The 27039-nt window shown below is 41.0% G+C and overlaps 1 long non-coding RNA gene across 1 annotated transcript; it reads right to left on the bottom strand.

Moving 5' to 3' along the window:
• Window positions 1-12878: 12878 nt before the first annotated feature.
• LOC131256363 (uncharacterized) lies at window positions 12879-14241 on the bottom strand. Its single transcript, XR_009176772.1, has 2 exons — window positions 13455-14241; window positions 12879-13253 (listed from the first exon to the last, which is right to left on the bottom strand). It is a non-coding gene; the product is annotated as an uncharacterized LOC131256363 (long non-coding RNA).
• Window positions 14242-27039: the final 12798 nt, after the last annotated feature.

Raw genomic sequence — 27039 nt, 5'->3', positions numbered from 1 at the left:
TCTGATCAAGTAAAGGATCGAGATATAACAGGATTATGAATTGATACCAATATCTTCTGTCTTGCGCAGATAGATGATCGATGTATCAGGCTCAAACCTACTATGACCATCTATTTGTGTTAGCCTGAACATTGGAAATTTGAAATCTTTAAGGGGGGTAGGTTGCAATGACTCTTGTTTTAGTAGTGAGTTATTTGCACTTATACAAATAACCTTAATGTAGAAAATAAACGGATGCATACGGGCACCGTAAGATAGATTGTGCAGAATGTTGAGGACGAGATTCTCTTTAAGGGGGGTAGATTGTAACACCCCGAACTTTTCAATACTGAGTATTGAAAGTCCTTGAGTGTTACCATAAATTTAACCTACTATCTAACCTAACCCTACATCCATCCTCCAACATGAATCTGATCGATTAAGAATGATCTTCATCCATAAATCAAGTCATCTCACCGCTGATCATGTGGTCTGATATACGTACCTTCCCTTGACTAAATCGGTGAATAACTCTTTATCCATAATGATTTGAATGTAAGTGCTTTTTTAAGGATTGTTTAGAAATAAGCATATAATCACATAGAACTATTATATTTCACAAAAATCTTAGATTAGTAATAATTACGAAAATGCCATCAACCTATACCTTGAATTCCAACTCACAAGGTTCTCATGATACGTTTTGTGCGAAACTTTATACCAGGCCTAATTATCATAAATTAATCGCACACATCAAATTTCAGCCCTTAGATCACATTAATTTGGCTACTTGATCCCTACATTCGTCCGTACACTTATCAGACTAAGATTCTGATCCGTTCATCTTGTTCACACCATATGAATATGCTTAACCCACCATTACAATTATAATCTGAGAAACCTACACATGTGAATAAGATACTCTAATCCGACGATACACATGCTTTACCCCTAATCCTCCTAAAACCCGCTTTACATATTATCCGTTTACGAAACTGACCGTATACCCACTTACATACATAGTAAGAGTGTTAACCATCAAGTTCCCTTATTTTTAGCTAGTCATCTGACCCTCAGTTATATTCGAATCTGCAAAACGGGCCACAAGAACATCACGGTAAGCCGATCATCATGAAGATCTTAAGTTCTAAGTCCAAACTGCTTGGTAACTTATTGATTAGAGGTGTACAAATATTATTTTGGAATTTTGAAGTATATTAGCCATTAAAAGAACATCTTATTCATCCTCGGGAGATCGGGACCCAAACTGGATCACAGGAAATAGCACGAAAAATGATGCATGTTCGCCAAATTTCAAGACATTCGGACGACACATTTCGACATAATGGGCGTAGGATGCCGGTTGAGAAATGGATGGTGAGTTCGTAAATAGTGAATGCCACTACATGCCACCATTGATGCTTGATCAGATAGTATAGCCCACCCGATCAACAGAGCTACCCCATTTTTGGACCTTAATCCTAGCAGGGCATGTTAAACATAATAAACAGAGTGGATTGAACAACTACAAGTAGTAAAGTGGACTTCACACAAAATAACTCAATTCATTCAATTTCTCACAGCAAGCTACGCATGGGGTTTAATAGTAAGTGTTGGTTGCTATTGGATACACTGTACAACTTACTCGACTAACCAAATCGTCTCATATTTGATCACGTGTCCTAAGATAGCGATACAAAAGTGGTGAATGGCATGGATTCTCTGAAAGATCATCACAGGTGGACCCCACCTATTTTGAACAGCAACGTGAAGAAACATTCAGAAATCGGAAGTGACTGTAGTTTCCACCACCATGTCCCTACAACATGTGGACCCAATCGTCTGGTAAATTCTAGGGACTATTTTAGCCATTGACATTCAATTTCAGAACAATCTGACCATTAGATCGACAAGAATCCACCATTAGAACTAGGAATCGACCCATATGGCCCACCTAGACCCTAGATCAGTCTGATCAATGGATAAGATCCCTTGGTGGAGCCTCCGAGACTAATGAACGGAGTAAATTTATCATGAACATCATTATGGGCCCTATGTTGCTGTGCACGTACACCATGGTGTAGTGCACTTAGTGTGCATCAGACGTGCCAGACAGGCCGACCAGCGTTGACCCGCACCCTCTCTCGAACTGAGAGATTTCTCTCTCTCTCTCTCTCTCTCTCCGGTTTAAATAACAAATGGGCAAACGCAGAAGGGCAGACGTCCGTCAGGTTGGATTGGTGGCCCACCATCTAGCCCCATCGGGACGATCCGAATAGTTCATCTGACAGAGGACCGACGTTAGACCAAAACCCCTAAGTTTCATGTTATTTCACGTGTATACATGCACACGAACCTCGCCGCAAGTGAGCCCAAAAACACAAAAATTCCAAGATCAGAAGCTGTCTCTTTTCTAGCTCAGCAATCTAAGTAAGGAGGATTCCTCTGATCTCAGGCATCCATTCAAGGTGAATCTTAGCCGTCCAACTGAGGGCGTCAATTCCTCAAAACTAGTGGAGAAAACCAGTGGCCAAAACCACCATTGCACCAGCTGTTTAGAGAAGCCAGTTAGTGGAATCAATTCGGGCCATTCGTGGCTCATCCGATAGTGCTGAGAGGCTTAGGAAAGTGTTATAAAGAAGGTTAGGATCACGGATGCAATGGGAGCTTCTCTCATTTTTAGAAAAACCTAGAAAACAGCCGTTTCCTCCCTCTAACGAACCCACCAACCAAATCGACCTAGAGCTTCGAAAAAGCCTAACCTTAAGCTCTCTAGGATCCATATGGACTATCTGAAAAGAGTCGATTGGAGGAAGATGCTTCCGTTTGAGATCTGTCATTAATGGTAGCTTCTTTTTCCTCGTTGGGAGCTGCTCCAGGTGGTCTCAAGTTGGGGCAGAATCAGGTCTGTAGATCAGCAGAAGCAGAAAAGAGAGGAAGGAAATAGAAGAGGGAGAGAAAGGAACGAAAAGAGAAGAAAGAGAGGAAAGAAAGAAGAAGGCGAGGATGGTGGGGTGCGACCTTTGCATCGCACCGCTATAACCCGACTCGATCAGACTTGAGTTAGGTCGGGCCTGACGTCTGTTGTTGGACGTCTCAGTTGGTAGGAGAAGGAAAGAGATGAAGAAAAGAAGGAAAAAATTGAAGGGGAGAGGGAGGGCAGTTGGTGGTTGCACCCTCTGAGTCAACTCACCGAGTCGACTCGATTCATGTGGGTTGAGTTAAGGCGTTGACCGATTCGGGCCTGTTGTTCAGGCATTGTTGTTAGATTTCCAACATGGAAGAAAGGAAGAAGGGAAGGGAAAAAAAAAAGAAAAAAGAAAAAGAAAAAGGAGAGATAGAAAAAGGGAAAGAAGAAAGAGAGAAGGAGAGTAAATGGGCGGTTGTGTCGAGCCGAGTCAACTCGACTCGAACTAAGTTGACTAGGTGAGCCCACATCTTTTTGTCCAGATTTAATTTATTTTAATTATCATTGCTATTGTTATTACCATTTTTTTTGGGTTACTAAAATTAGATATGATTTATCATTAGAAGATTATTCATATGGGTATTCGTTGATTCATATAAAAATCTTCATTATTAAAATGTTAAAATTTCTCCTTGTCATTCTTAAAATATTATTATTAACTCTAGAACACACTATTTATTTTCATCGGAATGACTATTAGTGCCACATTGGCTAAATGTTAAGGATATTGTTAACATTACTAATTGTTTTGGAATTATTAGCAACATGATCCATCGTGGCTGTTGTTAGGTAATTTAATATAATAGTAGCCATGGTTAATATTTCTAAATTAATAACCAATTTATTTGACTAATCTTATTCACTTATTATTCCCTTTGATAATATCATCCATGACCATACAAATAAGAGTTCAAATCCTATAAACAAAACCTAAAAATCTAGCATAAGCCTAAACCTTAGGGTGAAACCTTAAACCTAAGTGATCCAAATCCTAGGTTAAAACCCTAATCCTAATTAGCGTGTAAGCTTGGACCTAAGTGTATAACTTTACAATTCATGATAGGGTTTGATTATAAGGAAACATGCATTCTCTAGCAACACTGGTAGGTGGTTCAAAGTATAAGGTGATGATTCTTCCCCTTGACCTTTCCATTTTCCCATTAGCTTAATTTATAGTTTTTATTTTAACTTATAATTAATATATCCATTTCATGGTCACATGTGTTAATTATTGGAATTAAATTGCTATATTACATGCTTAATGTTTATCCTGCATATTTATTCATGCTTGTGGATTATTTGTGGATTGCTTATGGAACTTGAATTGGTACACCAGTGGGTAACCCTCACCTTTATGTGTACACCTATACTTGGGATGTAACCCGACTGGTTGTGATAGTAATGGACCTTCGGCTTAGTGGTTATTGAATGGTGGTTTAAATTAACCAGTGATGTGGGCCTACCATCCAGGGTTGTTGTGTCGAACGGTTTTCAAGGATTGTCTTTTATCGCATGATTTTGATACTCGCCCTATGTGGCTTATTTTGATATTTGCTTTATGTGTCTTGCTTTGATATCACCGCATGTGTCCTTGTCCTGGTATTTTTCCTATATGGGCTCGATGTTTTTATACTATACAACCATGCGATGGCAAGCCCCATATGTTGTAATATGATCGACCACTAGTCGACGGTTTTCTATTAAACATCCTAAGGTGGTAGCCTCATGAGCCAGGGATGGTGGTAATGGGACACTATTCCCGAGCTGTCGGCCTACGTTGGGCTCTGAGCTCCCCTTAGTGACCTTGAGCTTACCTAAATTGGCTGATTGTAACTGGACTAATAACGGTTTGGCTAATCATGCATCCATAGCATGTTGGCGATGACGGGTGGCTAATCTAGATGCTGTAGCATGTGCCCTTAGGATATTCAGGGTATCGTTTTACTAGCTCCCAGACGATCGACTATCGACCCCTTTCTAACTGGATGATTTTCTCAGGTCGATGATTTGCATGGGTGCGAGCCCAAGTTCGGCTGAATGTGCATCCCCAAGCCGATGTGCATTCATGCATCCATGCATTTAAAAAGATTGCATCGTATATTGTTTTGATTGCTTTGTTGTTTTATAACTATGCTTACCTAATGCGACGGTGTGTAATCTTGAGGGGAATTCACACTGAGTTGGCCACTCATCCATCAAATATACAACCGTACGGGTAGAACAGGTGGCCCAGATGATGTATAAGTTCAGACTTGATGAGCAGTTGTGCACAGGTGCTATGAATGCACGACCCTATTGTTAAGAGGAGTTACATAGTCATGCGGCTTACATTTATATACTTTCTGTTATTTCTTATGTATACAAATCTTGTAATCGTTAATGTTGAGACATTGGGTTGTATAAGTCATTATGGGCTGCTTGTATAATTGAATGATAATGAAATTCCCTTATGTTGATTTATCTACTCTACGCTCATCTGCTTACTCTGATAAAGAAAAAAAATAATATATACGTGAATTTGACCATCTTTTAAGGTTAACAATCGGGTTTTTGGGAAACGAGTCATATACTCGTATCCTGAAAATTCGGGGCGTTACATTCTCACCCTCTCCCTTACCCATACATGTCAAGTACACCATCACCTCACCCATCACTCACATCCATCACACATCTCTCATCTTTCTCATCTCTCTTACATTTCTCATCTATCTCATTCTCAACCAACAAGCATCACACGTCCAAGCTCTTCCATGAGAGAAAAATTATAAGTGTGTGGCCCACTTTCCATCCCAAAATCCTTCATCTTAGCCATTCATCTCTCATCATCCTCCATCAAAGTGAAGCACAAGGAGCTCGGTGTTCCAACGGACCAAGAAGATCGAATGGTGGGTGCTCTATTAGGCTTAGATTTCTTTTTTTATGAAGGGCCAAGTGAGGCCTACCGATTGATAGTATGGATCTCATTTTGGACCCTAGGTGTGGCCGATGGCTTACCTTGATTCTCATGATCATTCCATGGTGGGGCCATTCTCCATGGACCCCATCATGATATTTATTTTCTTTGCATGGATAGAGGTCATCTAGACCTTCCATTGGGGTGGAGTAGGAACATCCACTGTTGATCTTTGATTTGGTGGGCCCACGTGTAATGGGACCCACTTGGTGTATGATTGATTTCAAAGGAGGGCCCATAGTGTCGGGGACCCTCCATCACACGCATCTCTCTCTCTCTCTCTCTCTCTCTCTCTCTCTCTCTCTCCTTTGATTATTTTGTGGCCCACATGATGAGTGTATGTGGTGTCCAAACCATCCATCAAGTGGACCCCATCGCTGTCCAAGCCATGTGGGCCCTACCTCTTTAATGATGATGGGAAAAACACAAAAATCAGATTTATCTAGGTGGGCCACGTCCACGTGGGGGCCACCTTACATGTATGTATTATGCTCAAGCCGTCCAGCGTCTAGGGATGCTAGATGTGAATTGTAAACCAAAAAAAAGAAAAAAAAGAGAGAGATTTTTGGGTTTTGGGGTGGACCACTCATGCAGGCTCCACCTTGATGTATGTATTCAATCCACGCAGCATATTCCATTCCTCAGCCTGCTTTAGGCGTTGAGCTGAAAAATGAAACTGATTTGACTAACTAGTGGGCCATACCTTAGCAAACAGTGATTTTCACCATTTAAATTTACTCAAAATTTTCGACACGCTGAAAGATGCCCAAAATTGGGCTTGATGGATTTGTTATGGACTGTAGAAACCAGTGGGTGGGGTGGATTTTTCCGATGGGGGCCCCATGTACGAAAAACCTCAAAAAAATGTGATTTCAAAAAAAAAAATAGGTGCAACACCTGCTGCTGCTGTGCAGCATGACGCTGCTGGCATCACCGTGGACCGATAAGCAGGGACCCACAGTCCTAGCCGTGGGCCCCACCATGATGTGTGTTTTGTATATCCACACCGTCCATTTTGTAGGCCCCCTCAGGGCAATGGGCCACTCCAAGAATCAGCCATATTGGAAGCTCAGGTGGGCCACGTCACAGGCAACAGTGTGATTGAACGTCTGCCTTTGAAACCCTTTTGGGTATCCCAAAAGTTTTAGATCAGCATGAAATTTGTTTTCCCTCTTCATCTGGGTCCACGTGACCTTATCAACGGATTGGATGGTATATAAACATTGTGGTGGGCCCCACGTGGAACCCACCAGTGATGTATGTGTTTTATTCACACCGTCTAGGCGGACGGTGGAACCCACCATGGTGTATGTGTTTTATACACGCCGTTCACCCGTTCTATAGGGACGGTGGGTCCCACTACTATTGACATCAGCAAGGTCTGTGGGACCAATGTATGATGTATGTATACCACACCGTCCACACCACTGGACGGTGGGACCCCTCCTTTGATGTATGTGTTCTCTCCACACTATCCATTCTTATGGGACCACCATGATACATGTGTTGCATCCAAACCATCCACCATTTGACAAGCTTGTCTTAACAGGCTTGAGACTAAAAATAAGTCAGATCTAAAGTTCAAGTGGACCCCACCATTTAAAGTAATGAACAATGACGTTCACTGATCAAAATTTCTACGAGCCATAGTAGTTCCCTATTAAGCTGATATTTGGTTCCACTTCATCTATCACTATGTTAATTCATGAACAGTTTGGCTGGTAAATATATGTTATGGTGGGCCTTAGGAATTTTAATGGTGGAAATCATTATCACCACTTTATTTGAGTGTGGCCCATTTGATGTACATATGGGGCCCGTTGGTGTGGCCCATCTAATGTACATAAGGCCCATGTGATTAGGCCTATCTTGATGTATTTGTGGCCTGTTGTTGAGGCCCACCTTGATATTTGCGAGGGCCCATTGTGATGTATTCAAGGCCCATGGATTATGGCCCATTGCAATGTACATAAGGCCCATTGGTGCAGCCCACTTGATCAATGTAAGGCCTTGTGATGTGGCCCATTTGATGTATCTAAGGCTCATGGGTCGAGGCCCAACGGGATGTACTTAAGGTCCATTGCAATGTGTGATTCCTCCATTGTTTGCATAATGATATTTATGGCGGGCCATGCCTTGGGAGCAATGTTGGTTTGACTCCACATTGTAAGAATAATGTTGGTTAAATGTCTGCATTATAACTCTCCCTAGGGCTCATTGATAGGCCGTACTTATGTGTAGGCCATCTAGGCCCATACTTGTTGATAGTTCATCACTTTATAACATGCTTAGTATAATTTCATGACTCATGCCATACGCATCATATATATGCTTGATATGAAGAATGTTTGATAATAGCATAAGCCGTTGGGCTGAGACATTTACGGGACTCCTTATGAGACGAAGTGCCCCAATGAGCGCATGGTACTCGCGAGATTGCTGCATGACTATATGGTGTGTCTCATGCATCTCGCATATGTGTGACTTGATCATTGTACGCCCTACCGACATCACGGCCGTGGCTCTACAGGTACATCATGGATGGCCATATCGGATACAGGAAATACTTTGTTCTAGCACTGTAGGCACTTAGGATGTTTTTGGGTGAAAGTCTCAGAATCTTTTTGGTACTAGGAGTTGCTCCAACATCTAAACCGAGTGGATACACGAGCGCCCGAGTGTCGAATACCAGTAGGCCGCGTCCCCCACTATGTCGTGGTCGGTTGGAAGGGGTTGTGGCCTTATCCGCCTAAGTGAGGGGGCTATAAGGTAGGCTGATTTGACCAGCTCGTAAATGAGTCCGCTATCGATGAGCCGGGTAGGTATTGGCAAACTATTGGTTAGGCGGATAGTGAGCTCTATTCTACTTGCTTGGCTGTGCAGCTAGGGAGGAGGCAGTCAGTGTGAGGTGTATTAGACCCCAGTGATATCCAGAGAGGAACTGTACTGATATGTGTACTTGATGAGGACTGACATGCTTGCTTTACATCTCGCATATGACATTTTACTACATATGCATCGCATCATATGGCCTTGGTATAGCCGATAGCATTCATGCCTTGCATCACATAGCTTTGGTACAGTTGATAGCATTCATGGGCTTACCGCATATTTCTGCATTACTCTGATATCGTATGATTTATGATCTTACATGTATTTCTGATATTGTATGATTATGACATTATATTGGATACTTGGCACGTACATCGCACACACTTACACCACCCTCTAAGCTTTCTATAAGCTTATGAAAGATAGATGCGTGCAAGTGGCGTTAGGTTGCAGCAATGTTGAGCTTGGGGCATGCAACAGACTTCTGGACCTTTGATTTTGATACATATGCATTTTCCTTTTAGCATTGTATTCAACTGTTTATATTAGTGGATATGTGATGATGATGTTGCCTTTATGATTTGGGTAAAATTGTGGTTATGCTTATTACAAGACAAAAGTACGTTGGAAATCCTCCTTGTAGGATCCCAGGATCAAAATCTGGCATGTGAGTGCCAAGATCTGAGAATGGGGCACTACGGAGGCTGTCGCGCCAGATTCGGCGATTGAAAATTTTGTGAGCCCGTTTTCCGAGTTTGAGGCGTGACACAAACCCACTTGGCCTAAGATTTTCTATTGGATTCTATCCTACATAAGTTCCAGGCCGACTTAACCTCAAATTTTCCTGAAGACGATGTTGTCCACATGCATTTATTGACCCCTTTTGATATACAGAAACCTTCATTTAAGATGTGATTCCACACTTGCAAGGTAGAAGGTCTTGGATTGGATTATGGGCATTAATACCCTCCGGCCCTAATATATCTTGCACATGCAGCCGAGTATAATCTGGTGGGATTCCCCCCTAGCACTAACTCCTTTAAAGGGCCTAGGCCTATCGAATCTTGCTGCTAGAAGCTGGATTCTCCTTGGCCAATAAGTCATCTTGAATTGTTAACTACCAAAAAATTGAGCAAAGGCTATGGACTATATTAGTTTTTTGCTACGGATATAAACTGTAGCTATTTTACTACAGGTTTAATCCATAACTAAAAAATTCTACATAATTAGAAATTGACGGTAGTGTGGGGGGCTCTATGGGGCCCACCAAAATATGTGTTCTATCTAAGCCATCCATATGTTTTGAAATATTGTTTTAGGGCATGAACCTAAAAAATCAGGTAGATCGAAGGCTCAAGTGGACCACACGGTAGGAAACGGTGGATTTTAAATCACATGTTCTTCGTATGGTGTGATCTATGTGGGTCTTCAATTTATCTCATTCTGGGGATCATATCCTAAAATTAATTATCAAAATGAATGGATGGCACGGATAAACCACTTACATCATAGCAAGCCCCACAGAGCCCCTGATAGGACCGTCCATGTGTTAGTCCGTCTCCATGCCAAAAAAAGGGCGCGCGCTCAAAACAGAGCCTCGCCCAAAAAACCTTTTCCTCTTCTCTCCCTCTCTCTTTCCATTCCCTTATTTCTTTCTCTTTCCCTCCCGATCTTTGCTCCCATTCTCTCTCTCTCTCTCTCTCTCTCTCTCTCTCTCTCTCCCTCCCGATCTCTGCTCCCATTCTACTCTTTCCCTCTCTCTCTCTCTCTCTCTCTCTCTCTCTCACCTGCTCCATCTCTCTCATTCGCTTCCCTCTCTCTCCGATGCATCTCCGCCATATCTTCTATCTACCTCACATCATCATCTTGCTCGGACCTCCATTGCAGCAGCCATGAAGCTCCTACATAGGTTTGTATAAGCCATTCTGCAGCCATGCATCTCTGCCATCCTTGCATATTTTTGTGACATCTCTTAAAGTCGAAGGAATCTAAGGTTCCTCTTCATATGTTTAATCTCCTCCTCTCTCTATATCTCTTCTCTCTTTCAGATTTCATGCATACTAACTGTTTGATGCAATGGCTCAACAAAGAAGGTTATGGTGGTAGAAATTTGTTGTGATTACTGTTGATGCTATTGTAATTTTGTTCATTTGTTTCTGTGGTGATAGTCTTCAGGCCTCAATGCAGGAAAATTGCTGCGTAGCTAAATTTTCATACCAAATCCAAGGATCGTCAGTATTTTCTTTACTTTTAGTTGACCCTTTATGTCATTTGTTTGATGTAAATGTGAAAGGCTATTTCTAAGTCAATATCTCCAAGTCTATGCTCTACTAATTTTAGTTCTACAGATTTTTTTGGCCATTTGAAGTAGGAAACAATTACAAAATCCGCCACTCAGATTGTGCAAGAACAACATGGAAAGCGAGTTTCCTTGCTTCAATTTTTGTGCCTATTCTCAGCAGCTGTCATTGCATGTTCTTCTATTTCATTCTGATTATTTTGTGAAAGAAGTTGCCTACAATGAATGGAAAATGTAATCCTCAGTGACTTTGTATCTCTTATTTGGAACTCCCTTTTTGACGCAGGGATGAACATGATGAGGTCAAGCACCGTCTTCCTTAAGAGGATAACTGTTCCGAATCCACGAAACTACTCTGGACTCCTTATAGAGGCTTCTCGAATCCATGAGAAAGAAAATAAACAAAACAAAAAATAAATTCTATAAAATTTGAAGTTGATTAATGAATCAAATAAACAAGTTCACAAGCCTTTAAATAGGGGTACCAAGCAAACTACAACTAAAACTCCTAGAATTCGTAACTTACTATAAATAGTAAACTTACCATTTATAGACAGTCGTGATGTCTACCAGTGTGCAAAGTTTTCAGCTAAAAATAGTAAGTATCGTATTTGGCTTCACCAAACCGTTCTCCTAATTATTCCAAGCTCTTTTCACGTTGGGTGCAACTCCTAAAGCCCAACGGATGAAGAGTTATAATCAAACTAAAACTTACTATTTATAGTAAAAACGGAATTAAAATAGGGAAACAGAATCAAAGAATGTTAATTTTCTCGAGTAATTTCTTCTCATTCTCAACTAACATAGGTTGTGCACTAAGAGCAGCGCTATGGACATGGTAGAGTTCTTGATAACAAACCAAATCACCAGCATTAAATGCCTGAAGCATATAATAAAGCCACTCCACTTTCATCCCCAAAAGACTTTTTATCTACAATCATTTAGAAAGCAAACTTGGTATATATAAAATATCCAATTATCCATGTTTGTCTGCATATTGCATACACATGAACATGTTACATATGCATACATAAACACATCTAAACCTACATAAATGGGCTATGCATAAATGCATGTGGACCTATACAAGTTTATACATACATAGAGAGAGAGAGAGAGATCATGGATGAATATGTACCCGCATAAATAAATACAAAAAAAACAAAGCAGTTCCCTCTTTATCCAACCATGCATTAAATTATACATCAATACATCATCATGCAAAATTGCAAATGTATCTTTACACATGTAGAGATGGCAAAAAGAAGAAAAAGAAGAATGAAGGGCATGCAAGTAGAAATCAAACTGATTGCAACTAAATAATACAAGTGGACAAGAAAGAAGAAAAAAAAAAGAAGCAGCTAGTGCTAATTGAAACTCTTACCACAATGCAGTGCAAGAACTTCTTCAACACCCCAACCTGTCTAAAGGCCTCAAAAGTCGAAACCCACGGCGCGAAGAACCCATAACCCATTCCAACAAGAACACTTTCAGTGATACTGAGAATCAACCAAAGACCAAATAGTGGGGGCAGAGCAAACAGGATGGAAAATTTGAGAACCGCATTAAACTATTTAGTCCTGCACAACCGAGCCGTCAATCAGTGGACCCTCCTTCTAAATAGGACCTCTCATCCCATTGTTGAGAACACCAACCCAAGAATGCTACATTCATTACATGGTTCTGTTTTGTCTTCTGAGTTTCAGCCCAATGGTTTTTTTTTTTTTTTGGTAGAATCAGTTTAGGTTGTATGTTCTCGCGACTGTGATACTTCTAATCCAACACAAACTGACTATTTAGGCAGAATTTGGATGCACTGTCCAATAAAATTGCAATAACAAGTTCAATAAAGTGGAAATGACCAAATTGCAATTAGTTTGTATTCATATTCAATAAAGTAGAAGTCCACTATCAAAAGCAAAAATAAGTAGGCTGGATATCTACCAGGATGACTTTAGAAAAACATGGAACTGGAAGATGTGCAAAAATGAATCTACTCGATGTGCAGTCTCATGAACATATAAAAATCTGCCTCCATACACCTAGCTATACTACACGGACATGGAACAGGAAGATCCCCGTCGTCCATAAAATCAACTTACTTTGTACCTGCCTTGGCCGAGAAAGAAGGACATAGTCTCAACTTCTAATCAGATGGGCCATGCATGTATTTTGAATGCAGGCTATTTTTCATTTCCTTAAATGCCATTTTGATGAACTGCCTACTACACATGGACGCCATGCTTGTGAGTAAGTAGTGTGAGTAAAAATCCAAGAGTATCTCTAAAAAGCCAATGAAAAAAAAAATAAAAGACCTTTGAGAGACTTAAAGCAAAAGTCCCATTAGAAGTAGGAATAAGTAGACCAAAAAATAAAAGAAAAAGACCAATGAATTGTTTGGTATTATTGGCAAATCAAATCACTTGAAGAAACGTAAGCTTGAGGACAACACCCAAGTTCCAACATTCATGCATGGTTATTGGAGTGAGAGGGTTCCGCATCTTAGCTTATACCAGCCCCAACACCATTCCCGTAGAGGCAAAGGCAACATGGCATATGTAAGAATGGAGATGAAGCATAAAAAATAGCCACAATTTTAAATCAAAGGTGATACTGCCATTAACGTGCCTTAACTCAATAATCAGACTGGTACACTCATCAGGCAAAGGCAACCATGAACATGAAATTCACTTCAAACCAAACTCATCAGGTAAAGAACATAAAACGAAAAACCCAAATCATAAAGTACATCAATATAATTAAAAAGAAAAAACATCAAATTGCATAGAATTAGGGATTTATAGCAGTCCAAAATATGACTAAGAACATGAAATTACCATTGAGAGCAGATCATGAGCTAATAAAAACAAAGTACAAAATGCATTAATAGAGGAAAGAACCATCAAGATGCATATAATTAGGGATTTACGTTGGTCCAAGAGACAACCGTGAGTAAGAATATTAGCTTTGAAAACAAAACAATGAGCTAAAAACCATGGATATCTGGCTTCATGGTAAGATGATTTGGACAGTCCAGCTAATTTGCACCAACAGAGATAGTTGTTAGTCCAAAAGTACTTACAGGGCCAATACATTTTTTTTTTCTTTTGTCAAGCAATGGATGTCCCACTTGAAAGGAATTTGATTACATTCTGTTTGCATTTGCAATGTGCAAAATGGAGATTTCTAATATGGTTGGCCATAACAAAGCATTTTCCTATTTATCCTCAGGCCATGATGAATCTTCATTTCTCGCTAACAGCTCCATATCTCTTTCTACTGAATCACTCATAGCACATATGGACAGCAGGGTTAAAACAACATTTTTATATTCTAAAATTTCTAAGTGGGATAGGAAGTTCTTAAAAGAAAGAAAAAAACAAAAAACAAAAACAAAAAACAAAAACAAAGCAAAAAAAAAAGAAAAAAAAAAGAAAAAAGAAAAAAAAATCATGTTGTATACTGTAGAGTGCAGACATCCAAATGCTATTTTAGGCAAAGGAAAAACCAATATATCGAACCATCAAAACACTAAATTAAAGATCATCAAACATGCTAGCAATTATGAACATTGACAAGCCTGCACATATTACAAAAATGAATAAATTGGGACTGCATCACATCAAGGAAAGCCCTTCAAAATGTAATACAAAACAATAACAAAAATACCGCAGTACCTTGCTACGACAAAAATATTCATGGCCAATTACAAAAGCAACGGTTCTTTCCATACACAATTATTGAATCACCTCCCTTGATCATGGCACACTTTTCCCAAAACCATAGCTTAGCAAAACAATTGAATTGCATAGGCATATGATATTCTATTGGAACCATAATTTTATTTCTCAAAGCAACTGGTTGATTTTAATAAACCTTTGTAATTAATTGCATGCTCATAGCATCTGTAAGAGTTTTGTGTTCTTATTGCCAAGCCCAAGCTTGCATAAAAGAGTGTTTCCTTAGCATAGCAACCAGCATGTTAAGGCAACTCATCCCTACCCCCTGGGCTATATTTTCAATTCCATAAGTCCACAAATGCATTACAACTTACTTCAGTAGTTACACTTCCACATGTTTGGAGGAGGAGGTAGGGTATATACTTGAAGGTGGTGGCTGTATAACCATATATGCATGTTTTAAGCTTGCTAGTATTGTGCATATAAAGCATGTACCTGCCCAACAAAACCCACTTGCAATTCAAATCAATGCAACAACAAAATCAAAACCTATGACAACTACTCTAATATATATTTGAAATATTAATGGAAAGAAGTTACGATAAATACATAAGAGGTGCATGCCTGTGCAACATGGGTTTTGGGAATTTCATCAAACAGTTGGCATCCCTTCCTCCACATGTTCAAGTCCCTAGACGCTAGATTGATGTTCGTGAAGCAACGATCAATTATCTTGGGATCGAACCATGCTGCAGCCCACAACACTATATTAAGCTTCACAATAGGGTACACCATGCATTTTCCAAGGGAAATCCCCCTCTACATCATCATACAACAAATTTACAGATAAATTTTAGAAACTCTAATCTCAACATTCAATTTCAGTAAAAAGAAGTATAAATCAAAAAATAATAATCAGAAACCCCTAAATCTAAACATCCGAAATTTGGAAACAAATAAGAAAATATTGATTGAAAATTGTTTCTACATAAACTAACCTTTCCTTAAAGAGCTTGTTTGGTGCTCTGGCTGTGACTTTTGTGACAAGTAGCAAAGAGAGCTTTGCTTTTAGATCTATCAGCGGAAAGGGGTTTTTGATTTTTTGTGAGTGGGAGTGAGAGAGGGGTTCCGAATCTTTCAGCAGCGAGAGGTTTTAGATCCTTCACAACTGGGAGTGCAACAACTCGAAATCATCCATTGATGAAGAGGATTTTGTGAGATCGAGTGGGAAGGGATGATTAGGGATAGAAGAGGAGTTCGTGAGAGGGGAAATCGAGAGAGAGAGAAAAGGAGCACAGGAGATCGAGAGAGAGAGAGAGAGAGAGAGAGAGAGAGAGAGAGAGAGAGAGAAGGGGCAGGGGAGATCGAGAGAGAGAGAGAGAAAGGGAGGGATGTAAGAGGGAAAAAGGGTTGAGTGGAGGGAAATGAATGTTTCATGAGAGGGGGAAAAGAAAAAGGCAACGCGGTTTTCTGCATTTTTGCCTACTATGGTCCTGTTACGATTTTTAACCATAGCTAAAAGCCAATATGATCGTAGCCATTGAACAATCCGTAACGGGCCCTCCACGGTTCGCATTTCATGGGATTTGGACGGACGGCCTTGTCAAGGGCTTTGTGGGGTCCATCTTGATGCAATCGATATATCCACTCCGTCCATTAATTTTGTAATTTTTTTATATAGGGAAGGAACCCAACATTTAGGCAAATCGAAGGTCTAATTGAACCACACCATCGATCAATGGATTAATCTCCACTCTTTCCTACCGTGTGGTCCACTTGTGCTTTTGAGCTACTTCCTTTTTTGAGTTCTTGCCCTAAAATACTCTTAAAAAATGGATAGACGTATTAGATGGAGTACAGACATTTTAATGGGCCTCGTAGAGTCCCTTATGAGGTATCTAAGGTTGTATGTATGTCTGGCGGAGTTAGCTTTTAGCTACGGTTTGGACAGTTTTAGCTACAGTTTTAAGCCGTAGCAAGTGAGCTACGGTTTATAGCCATAACAAAAAACCAGAATAGTCCGTAGCCTTTGGTCATTTTTTTGGTAGTGGTTTCTAGGCAAAAGATTTCAAGGGCTAAGGTTAATCGAGAGTCTAGGTTCATTGGACGGTTTAGATTGAGGAGTGAGTCCCACCATGATGATGGTATGCATAGTGGGTGGGTTCACATGTGCAATTGTACCGCAGAGAAGAAGGGAAGGAGAGATAGAGGCGTGGAGGAGAGATAGACTGGCTTCGTGGGTGACGTGCGTCAGCACGTCACTTGCTTTGTTTTGTTTTTTTTTTATAGAGTGGGATCCACAGGAATGATGTGACAAATCCACACCATTCATCAGTTTTGTCCAACAAGGTTAGGGCATGTGCCCAAAAATGAGGGCCATCCAAAGCTCATGTGGGCCACACCATATGTAATGGTGGAACCCACTATTTAAAAAGACGAACTGTTACAAATGGTGCTAGAGCAAGCCTTCAACCGTGGGCAAGAGCCTCAGCTAGAGAAATGTATTCGATAGTGATTTGCAAAGCATTCATGCAAAGCAAATGCCGACAAATTCAAAGCAGCAAGAAGGCTGTGTGCTCTTCATAATTAACCGATCCACTTTGATTACAGTAGGCCGTCATGAAATGAGAATAGGCTTTACCACCTCTGTTCGTGAAGTGTTTGACATCTTTGTGCATGAAGCCTGGATAAACAATTTCACCAAAAGGGAGCAGTTAGGTCTAGGGCCGAAATGTCAAAAATGGTCGGACTCATGGGACCGCAACCAAAGAAGAACGTGTTGGTCGACGAGCTTTAGAAGGTTGAAGCCATAAGAAGAAGAGTTGGATATGTCGAATGATCGTAAACGGAGAGTTTGATGCATTCGTATATGCTCGATTCTCTCCACGCTGCCTCATGTTGAGAAGAAACACAAGCGAACCAAGCTTCCCATTCTAGGAGTGGTTTCAGCCATGCATGAGAATTATTCAGGGCATTCACCACGTCGGGGATGGAATTGGATTGGATCAATAATGTCTCACCAAGACAAAGGGGAAACAGATGATCCATCATACTGACTTCATTCATGTCTATTGAGGGAGTAAATGTTGGACATAAGCGAAGATAGTCACCTAAGGGTGATTGAAATATAGTCTTGTCAACGCACTTATCGGCAAGTGCATGTTCACACCCCAAGTATAAGGTTGTGATGTAGTAATAAACTCGGTAAGACCGAGGTCAAATCCACTGGGACTGAACCTTGTACATAATCTGAAAATAACTAGAACTAGAACTAGAATAAGAGGAATCTAAATCAAGTGAAATATGAGAGAATAATGGTGAAATATTAATCTAAAACTTATAAATTCAAAGTTATGAAACTAGAGATTCAGATGATCCACTTGTAGAGATCAGGGAGATCTACGCTTGATTCATGAACTCAACTGGACTTCGAGTCCCATCTTCATCCGGTTGGAAAATATATCACTAAAACTCAATCTGAACTTCCTTTGATCTAATTTTCAAAGAGATGAAAGGTATGAGAATTAGAGTTGATTCCATCTCAAAACCATGCCCATGAGACAGTAAATAATAGAATTAAACTAATCCACAATCACTGAAAGATGTATGAATGTTTGGAAGGATTCCATCATCTAACCATGTCCAAGGGGCAATGGTGAACAATAGGGCTTCCTAACTTCACAATCAAAATAATGAAAAAGAAACACTAAAAGCCATCGTAGATCTATTGTAATTTCAGTCACAACAAATCATTAAAACGTAGAAGTATCCCTTATAATCAAACCAGAATCAAATCAGTTCATAACATGAATCAAACCCGTGGAGTCATTCCCATCCCGCCACAAGCTTCACCTCTTAGCCCTAGCCAAGAGGTTTAGCGTAACATGATTGGACTAGATCTCACAAATTTTTATTTTTTTTTAAAAAACACAGTAAATAAACAATAAAAACTCTAAAAGGTACTCTCTCTATCTCTCTCATTGATGTCCCAGCCATGGATTGAATTTGAATGCCTACTCTCTCTCTCTTCTCTTTCTTTTATAGGCTGATGGAGGTCTGCTGTAAGTGTAGTTGGTGGAACAGCTGCTATGAAATCTTTACGCAGCCAAGAACTCCTCTGCGTAAATCTTGTTACGCAATCAAGAAGACAGCACCCCCTACTCCCCACTTTCCTTGTTAATCGGTGAATAATCTCCCAGATCTTAACCTAATTTTCCATCCCCACAAGATGGACGGTGCAGATTTTCTACCACCTTGTGAGTGGCCTACAAGGACCGTCTGCAGGCTCTGTTGCGAAATAGAGCCTGGGCAATGCATCTTGTGCTGTGGTTAGTGAGGCTCACGATCGAAGCTGTACAGACAATCCATGTCGTCCATTGGATTTATTTCGGAAAACCAGTCGGAAATGGTGTGGTATGGCTTGATTCGGTGTGGCCCATCAGGATTTTTACCCTACCGTTCGTTCTCCGTTTGGATTCTTCAAGTAAATGAAATAATTGAGGAAATCATTCTGCAGATCAGGGCATGGTCGGTTTAAGCTCTTGAATCTAATGGATGGTGTGGAGCATTAAAATGTATGATGATGGTGGCCCACCTGGATCCGTCCATATGTCCCTCCTCATATATGTTAACGGGATTTTGAAGGCGATCGGGTCAGTGCACGCTGACCCGACCTGGTGGATTTGGTGCACATCCATTGCACGGATGGGTGTGGTGCACATGATGCACGGTAGGGTCCTCAATGATGTGTATGAAAAATCTACGTCGTCCATTTGCTTGCTCGTCCATTTTCTTGCTCATCCATTTTAAGGGGTTGAGACCAAATTTAAAGCATATCCAGATATCAGGCGGGCCCCAAATTAGGATTTTAGGGGATGATCTGTCTGTTAGGCCACTTCTACAAGGATCTAATGGCTGAAATTTGATGTGTATGGTTAATTTATAGTCCTCAAGCCATATATGAAGTTTCGAGCCGAACAGATGGGGGGGACCTTATGATCTTGCATTCTGGATGAATTTCAAGCCTCTTTAGCGTGGACTACTGGAATTTCTCGAATCCTGGGTGTGTCAATTTGTCGATCTTAGTCGTCTGGAGTCCATCCCTTGCCTTGGTGATTTATGAGCATTAAATTTATACTTTTAGTACCCTTTCCAATCCAGGCTCCTAAATACATACTACATCATAAATACGGTTAAAATAGGGCATTAAATAGTATCATGTTCGCAAAATCAAGTAATAATTGGAGTCTAATATGCAAAATTTGACCCTTAACAGTGCATCCATCACCATAATCAAGTTATTTTGATGAAATGTGGGAGTAGAAGAGGAAGAGGCAGCCATTATTTAGGAAGAAAAATAGGGATTCAGAGTTGTTGGGAAGAAGAGTAAGGAATGAAAGCATAAGAGGGAAATTTTTTTTTTGAAATGGTGCTTATATCAGCCGGTGGAATGAAGCATTTATTAGGGCATCATTACAGTTTTACTAGAAACAATGTAAGTACATGTGTCGGCATGGGATTCATCCCCTGTTTCCATTGAGTGTAGTCATCGCTAACATGTTGTGAGTCGGCCAAAATCGATTAGTGCCTTGCTGACACGTATAGGTAATAAATGTCACATTTATGAGTGGTCGCAAATCGCTTTCACCTTTTCCCAAAGGCAAAGTAACGTGGGGGGAAATGTTCATCCCCATTATCGTCATTCCCCGTGAGAACCAATCAAGGAGAACTACATGTGATATGTACGGATCTGCATGGTGTATTTGAAGATCCGTAGATATAGATGGAGAAGAATTCTCGATAATCATAGCTGGAGCATATCAAACAGTGTCGTGTATTGCTTGAGCGACCGATGAAGAAGCAATCATTTGAAAATGGTTACAGGATAGGTTACAAGAGGAGAAACAGATAAGTTCAAAGCGGTGGCAAACAAATATGGTAACCGTTAGAATGTGTGAAGGATCTTAATGGGTAAATCAAAGTTATAAATAACAAAGGAATTCAACAAGAAAAATTGTCTCATACCAACCCAAACAAACCCAAATCTATCTTTCAATTACCATTTCAATTTACCAGTCAATTTACATTTCATAGTGTAATCATTTACTTTCCTTATTAAGAAAATTACATTTCTTAGTGTAGTCATTTGCCTTTCAGCATATTGTTTACATTCCACAGTGTAATTTGCAGCGTTAACAAAGTAACTAGTAATCTTTAGTAGTAATTTAAGTCTACGCTCGTATGCAAGATTCAGTTCCTCAATCAGAAATGTGTTTTGTTACTGCTCTTCACTATCGACTATAAGAATCCCTTCCTCATATCATTTTATCTGTATTGAAAAGTCCTTTTGTACAGATGAAAAATGTGCAACCCATCATCATAGGATGAACCCTACCCTCTGAATATTGCCTGATCTGATTTTACACATTGAGCGAGTGGTTGAATAGGTGATTGATCTCATCAGATCTTGGTCATACACTACATGTCTGCCTATCTTAGCTCTTCGGGTTATTATTGTTTGGTTTGAATTGAAGCCACAATTTCAACTATGGCATGCGCACACCTAGTGCAGAAAAATAGTGCCTAACAACTTTCATAAAATTAATGTTTCCCTTTTATGCTATCATGGTAGGAATGGGCAGAAAGGGTAGAAATAAGGTAGAACAGTAGTCATGTCCCTAACCACTTTTTCGTACAATTAAGCCCACTTGTGTGTTGGACCTACTTAGTTTTCGGGCATGTCTTAAAATCATTTGAAAAGTCAGTGTATATCTCCAGAATATCACGTCAAGCCTTACCTAGCCTCCAATCCGGTGAAGGTCATGCCAAAGGCCTTTAGTGGAATTTTGCCGACATAGTAAGTTCATGCCAAAGGCCTTCGGAGAAATTTTGCTGTCCACGAGGTTGTTGATTCCAAACAAAAAGGTATAATAAGATGAGATAAAGGTGCGTGGAAGGTGGACACGGATTTCCCACTTGTGCCTCAAGCTGCGTCCTTTCTGCCCTATTATCTATTAAAATGGATGGACCACTTGTTGTATTTTATTTTAAAATAGTATTAAATTTGAATTTTTAAATTTTCGGTGATTTCCCTCCTTTTTTGAAAAGTTGTAGTACTTTTGAGTTGTGGGTTTTGTCCCACATCGAATTTGACATAGTAAACCATCTTTTTGCCTAGGGCTTGAGCCCCTTTCAGGGGGCATGTGAATTTGGTCCTATGGGGGGGCTATGCCAATAGCTCTAATCTATGTTATTGACTACACACGCGCGCGCGCATGCCGAGTCGTGCCGTGCCGTGCCGAGTCGAGCCGAGCCCGAGTCCGAGTCCGTGTCCGTGTCCGTGTCCGTGTGCGCGTGCGCGTGCGCGATGCATGCCATTGACCACACGCGCGGGTGCGCTGAGCCGAGTCCGCTTGCGCCCGTACGCGGTGTGTGTGTACTCGCGTGGGTGTGTGTATGGGTACTCGCAGGACTATATGTGTGGGAGTGTACTCGCATTTGCGCTTTTTCGTTTTAAACCAGAGAGATGCGTTCCTTCCGGTTGGTCGCACCTGTTGGGTTTAAACCCAACGGACTTAACCTTTTATAAAGGGTGCTTATGCACCACTTCAAAGTTTATATAAAGACTACTGATTCCAGTTTTAAATACGAAATTATTATCTCTCTTATAAAACTCTCTCTGATACAATTTTAAGAATTTTACTGAGTTCATCGCTGAGTCAACTCAGCACTTTCGGATTAAACTGTAAGTAGTTCGAGCCCGTGTACAGTGAGTGCACCGCTGGGACCGGGTTATAGTCGTTGTATCCTGGAGGTCGATTGCTCTGGAAACCTGTTGCACTTGGGACGCTGTCCAAGGGGAGCAAATTCGATTTCAAGCCGAGTGACTCAGTCACGCCTCGACTCAATTCAATAAGTTCTTCTTTCTCAAAATTTATTTTCCTTTTTTTCGGTTCTCGATTTTAATAGTCTATTTAATTCAACCGAATATTCCAACACCACTAAGATTTTCTTTTAAATAAAACACATTACTGTGGGCCCCACATAGCCGCTGCCAGGACCATGTCCGTCTCTGGCAGGAGTAAGAGTGGATGCGAACGGCGTGTTCTGCAACACATCGCCATGCTCAGTGTTGTGTTGACGTCACCAACTTTTATAAACTCCACCATAATGTATGTGTTATATTCGTGCTGTTGGTCCATTTTATAATAACATTTTAGGTGATGGGCCCAAAAATGAGGTAGGGCTATACCACAGAAGGAATTGGGATAATGATGCCCACCATTGAAAGACTTTCCAACCTGTCATAAGGCTACGCGGACCTGGATGAAGGGAAAACACAAATAGACGGTTAATTCAAAACTTCATGTCCCTAAGAAGTTTTCAACGGCAGACGTTCAACCTACACTGCTTGGTTTACTTGAGCTTTGGATCTGCCTCAGTTTAGGGGTCATGCCCTAAAATAGTCTCGTAAAATGGATGGACGATCTGAATATAACACATGCATCGTGGTGAGGCCTACAGAACTGGGTCACGTCAAAACACCACTGATCTCAGTCCTTTTTTGGGCAGTTGTGTCGTCGATCATAAATCTTAACAAAGAGCAACAAAATGATCGGTACAGCCTGACAATATACCATCATGTGGCAGGTGATGTATCAATCGGGTCCATTCATCTACCGGGACTATCATGGCATGGCTTGCTTTTCAAAAATCAAACGGATTACGGAATCCTATTTATCATTTCCCTTCAATTACCTCAATTGAATATTTGACCGTTAATTATTTTCAATTCCTATAGATTCTTTGAGGCCGCAATCTGATTTATAAGATCCTTAGATCCTTTTTGACCGTAAGAAGAATTGGATGAATGGTCCTGATCTACGGAGTACCCTGCCAAGTGTGCCATGGAGGGGTGGCTCTACCTTCTACGTGTTCCTCTGTTCTAGGTCCTATCTTCTACCTTCTACGTGTTCCTCTGTTCTAGGTCCTATCTTCCACCAGAGAGTGGATTATGCGAGACCCAGCCCCACCCAAGACGGCGGGGCCCTTACCGTGGGGTTATCGTGGGGCCCACCTTGCTAGATGTATTATGTATCCACACGATTCATCCATTTTTTCAGATCGTTTTAGGGGATCATGCAAAAATGAAGCTGATTCAATTATCAGGTAAATCCAAAAAAATGCAGTCCATCTTACTCACACACGTGTGTAAAATCTAAACCCTTAGCTACACGAGTGATCCAATTTGCTCAATTGAGTGCGACACAATCAAGCTAATATTTTTATATTGTTACAGTTCATCCTAATAGGAATGATCATACGAATGGTGTGGATGGCTTACAAACATCATAGTGGAACGGCTATCAATGGGCCAGGATTAGGTTTAGTCTTGGCCCAGATTTTGAACTGTTTCGGCCGGGCAATGTCAGGCATTTTCCTGCTCGAATTCTTCAGTCGTGCGGGCTCCTGGGGGGAAGCAGATTGGCTGGTGTACCATACACCAGCTATATAGCTGGTGTGGCCGCTCATCGAGCTCCGAGTTGTATGAACGGTTCAAAGGAGATCAAAGTTACATGCCCAAAATGATATATTTATCGTATTAGCATCCCAAAAATAATGTATTTATTGTATCTGCACCATCCATCCAATTTTAGAGCATGAGCTCAAAATAAATCCAATCCAACGCTCAACTTGACCACACTACAAATAGCAGCTGCCGTGTTAATGATTTTCACCGTTAAAACATTTGTTAAGCCCACCATAATGCTTATTTTCCATTCAATATGTTTATAATGTCACAAAGACTTAGATGAAGAAGAATAACAAATATCATATTGATCGTGTACTTCTGTGAGTCGCAAAGGGGTTTCAATAGTAGACATTCAATTACCACCGCTTTTTTGCAGTGTGGTTCACTTGATTTTTAGATTTGTCTTCCTTTTTTTTTTTCTCTCTTACCAAGAGCTCGCCAAATGAATGGGCTGTTTGGATATAAGATACAGAACTTGGTGACGTCACACACCACTTAAATTGCTGGTGTGTGGTACACCAGCCAATCGGCCTCACTCACACGAGCTTATCATCTTTAACTCATATTATTAACATGATATGACAAAACAGGCTGACATAGGCATCACGATAGCGCCCACCTAGCTTCCCATGGCGAAAGCGGATTGGGTGGTGTACCATACACCTGCTGTGTTGACGTTACTAAGTTACGTGGTTCCCATCATGAGGTATATGTTACATTCAAACTGTCAGTTCATTTAGAGAGCTCTTCCTAAGTCTTGCCCCAAAAAGAGCACACTGAAAAAAAAACTAGTGAGAGAATGAATGTTTGCCAGTGATACCTTTTGGTGGTAACAGAAGTCTTGGATCAATAAAATATTTTTTTTCCTCTTCATCAAGGTCTGCGTGACAATACGAACAGATTGGATGGAAAGTAAGGGTTATGACTGGCTCTAGGAATGTTTTAATCATGAGAATCATTCTCCCACTGATATATTTTGTGTGGTCTATTTGACCTTTGAATACGATTGATTTTTGGCATAATGCTCTAAAATAACATTTCCAAATGGATGAACAGTGTAGATATAATAAATACATTAATGTGAGGCCATATAACTTTGATCTCACTTGAACAGTTCATGCAACTCTAAGCTCAAGGAGCGTGATATGTCGTCTCTGCATTATCCGTACCGGGTCAGTGGTGTGTGGCACGTCAGTCAATCCGCTTCTTCCCGTGGTAGACAGGGAAGCGAATTAGCTGGTGTACACCCAGCGCCAATTTGGCTGGTACGCGTATGTGTCAAGACGAGCATTCTTAAAATGATGCATTTATTATAACCAAACTTGTCATCCATTTTGCGAGATCGTTGATGAAAAATCCGGTCATCTTTGCTGGGCCCTATGATACTTGCACAAGCAACCCAACAATCGATTCCTCGTTAAGATGGGAGATTTTCCTCTTTCAAAGTCAAGCAAATTGGATCTCACTAGTTAGTGTCCGGACGTGTGATTGAATATTTGCCTTGTGATTGCATACCTTTCACGGTAAATGGAGGCCATATTTATAAGCTTAAAGATAATTATGTCGGGGGAGATGTTTCCTAAATCACAGGATGGATTACAGGTGTGCGTGCATTCAGCGAACGTTTCTCAACCATTTTGTGAGATCATCGGTGAAGATAAAATCAAGTGGTTGAGGTCGGAAGTTGTGGCATGAGACTGAGGTTGACCACCCGAGCTGCCCTTTATAACTGCTCTGAGGGAGAACGTCGCGAGCTGGGGCTCTCTAGTGGCTTATGGTATGGTCTTCCTCCAACTTTCATAGTTCATGCCATGGAGTCAGGCCCTTGGCGTTAGATCCTCAAGTTCCCATCAAATTACTGACCTGCCTATACTGGTCGTGCCCGATCAATGAGACCGCGATCCTCGGATGGAACTTAGATGGGTTTAGGGATGACCATCATCTTCATCTTATTACATGGTACAGGGCTTCCCTGAGTGTAACAGCTCAGCATCTTGCCCCTTACTGAGTCATACCTTAGGGGCTCCTACCAAGAGATGATCCGAGTAACAACTCGGAAATTGATAGGATTGTGGAAGAGCTCGGTGTTTGATGAAAGCGGAGATACTTCATCTTTTGATGGTCGAGCTCGAGGAATAGGTGGGTTTCCCAGTGTGGATTACTGCTTTCTGGCAGTTGAGGAGCTCCTTAGTCATGCTCGGCATTAGCTGACCACACGATGAGCATTGATGTCTAAGGTGACCTCTTCTCCTTAGCCAGTCCATTTTTACCCATAATAATAGCCCTCTTACTTCCGAGCATGCGCAATAGGCTCGAGAAGTAAGTCGGTTTAGCAAGGTCGGACTATCTTGCGCATAGGGTGTTGAGCCTGCTTGTCATTAATGTAGAATAAGGCGGTAGGCGTGGGGATTGAAGCAGATCCGCAATGATGGTACGACGCGCTTGATGTAACGTGCGCTGGCAAGGTACTCGTTCAGCTCTCAACTTATGGGGTGCGAACGCGTGGTGTCTCATGAGAAGTCAGGTCGTTCGTCGAGTGGGGGAGCTCCACGTGGCCATGCGTAGGCGCTGAGGAACCTTTTCGACTGTTGCATTAATGCGAACCATTAATATGCGGTCGAACTCCCTATAAAAGGGGGAAGCCCTAACAGTATATGGCCATATGCTCCCGCTGCCTCTCTACTTCTTCATAGACTTGGCAATTTCCGGTAAGTCGGAAATCCATTCTTCCAGCGACCTTTTTCGTAACTGATCTTCTTCCTTCCTCCATTCTCTTATATTTCCATTGTTGTTTCC

This window comes from Magnolia sinica, chromosome 9 (assembly GCF_029962835.1).
Source record: "Magnolia sinica isolate HGM2019 chromosome 9, MsV1, whole genome shotgun sequence".
NCBI lineage: Eukaryota > Viridiplantae > Streptophyta > Magnoliopsida > Magnoliales > Magnoliaceae > Magnolia > Magnolia sinica.
The sequence above is the reverse complement of the archived record's forward strand: the minus strand, read 5'-3'. Positions and strand labels throughout refer to the sequence as shown.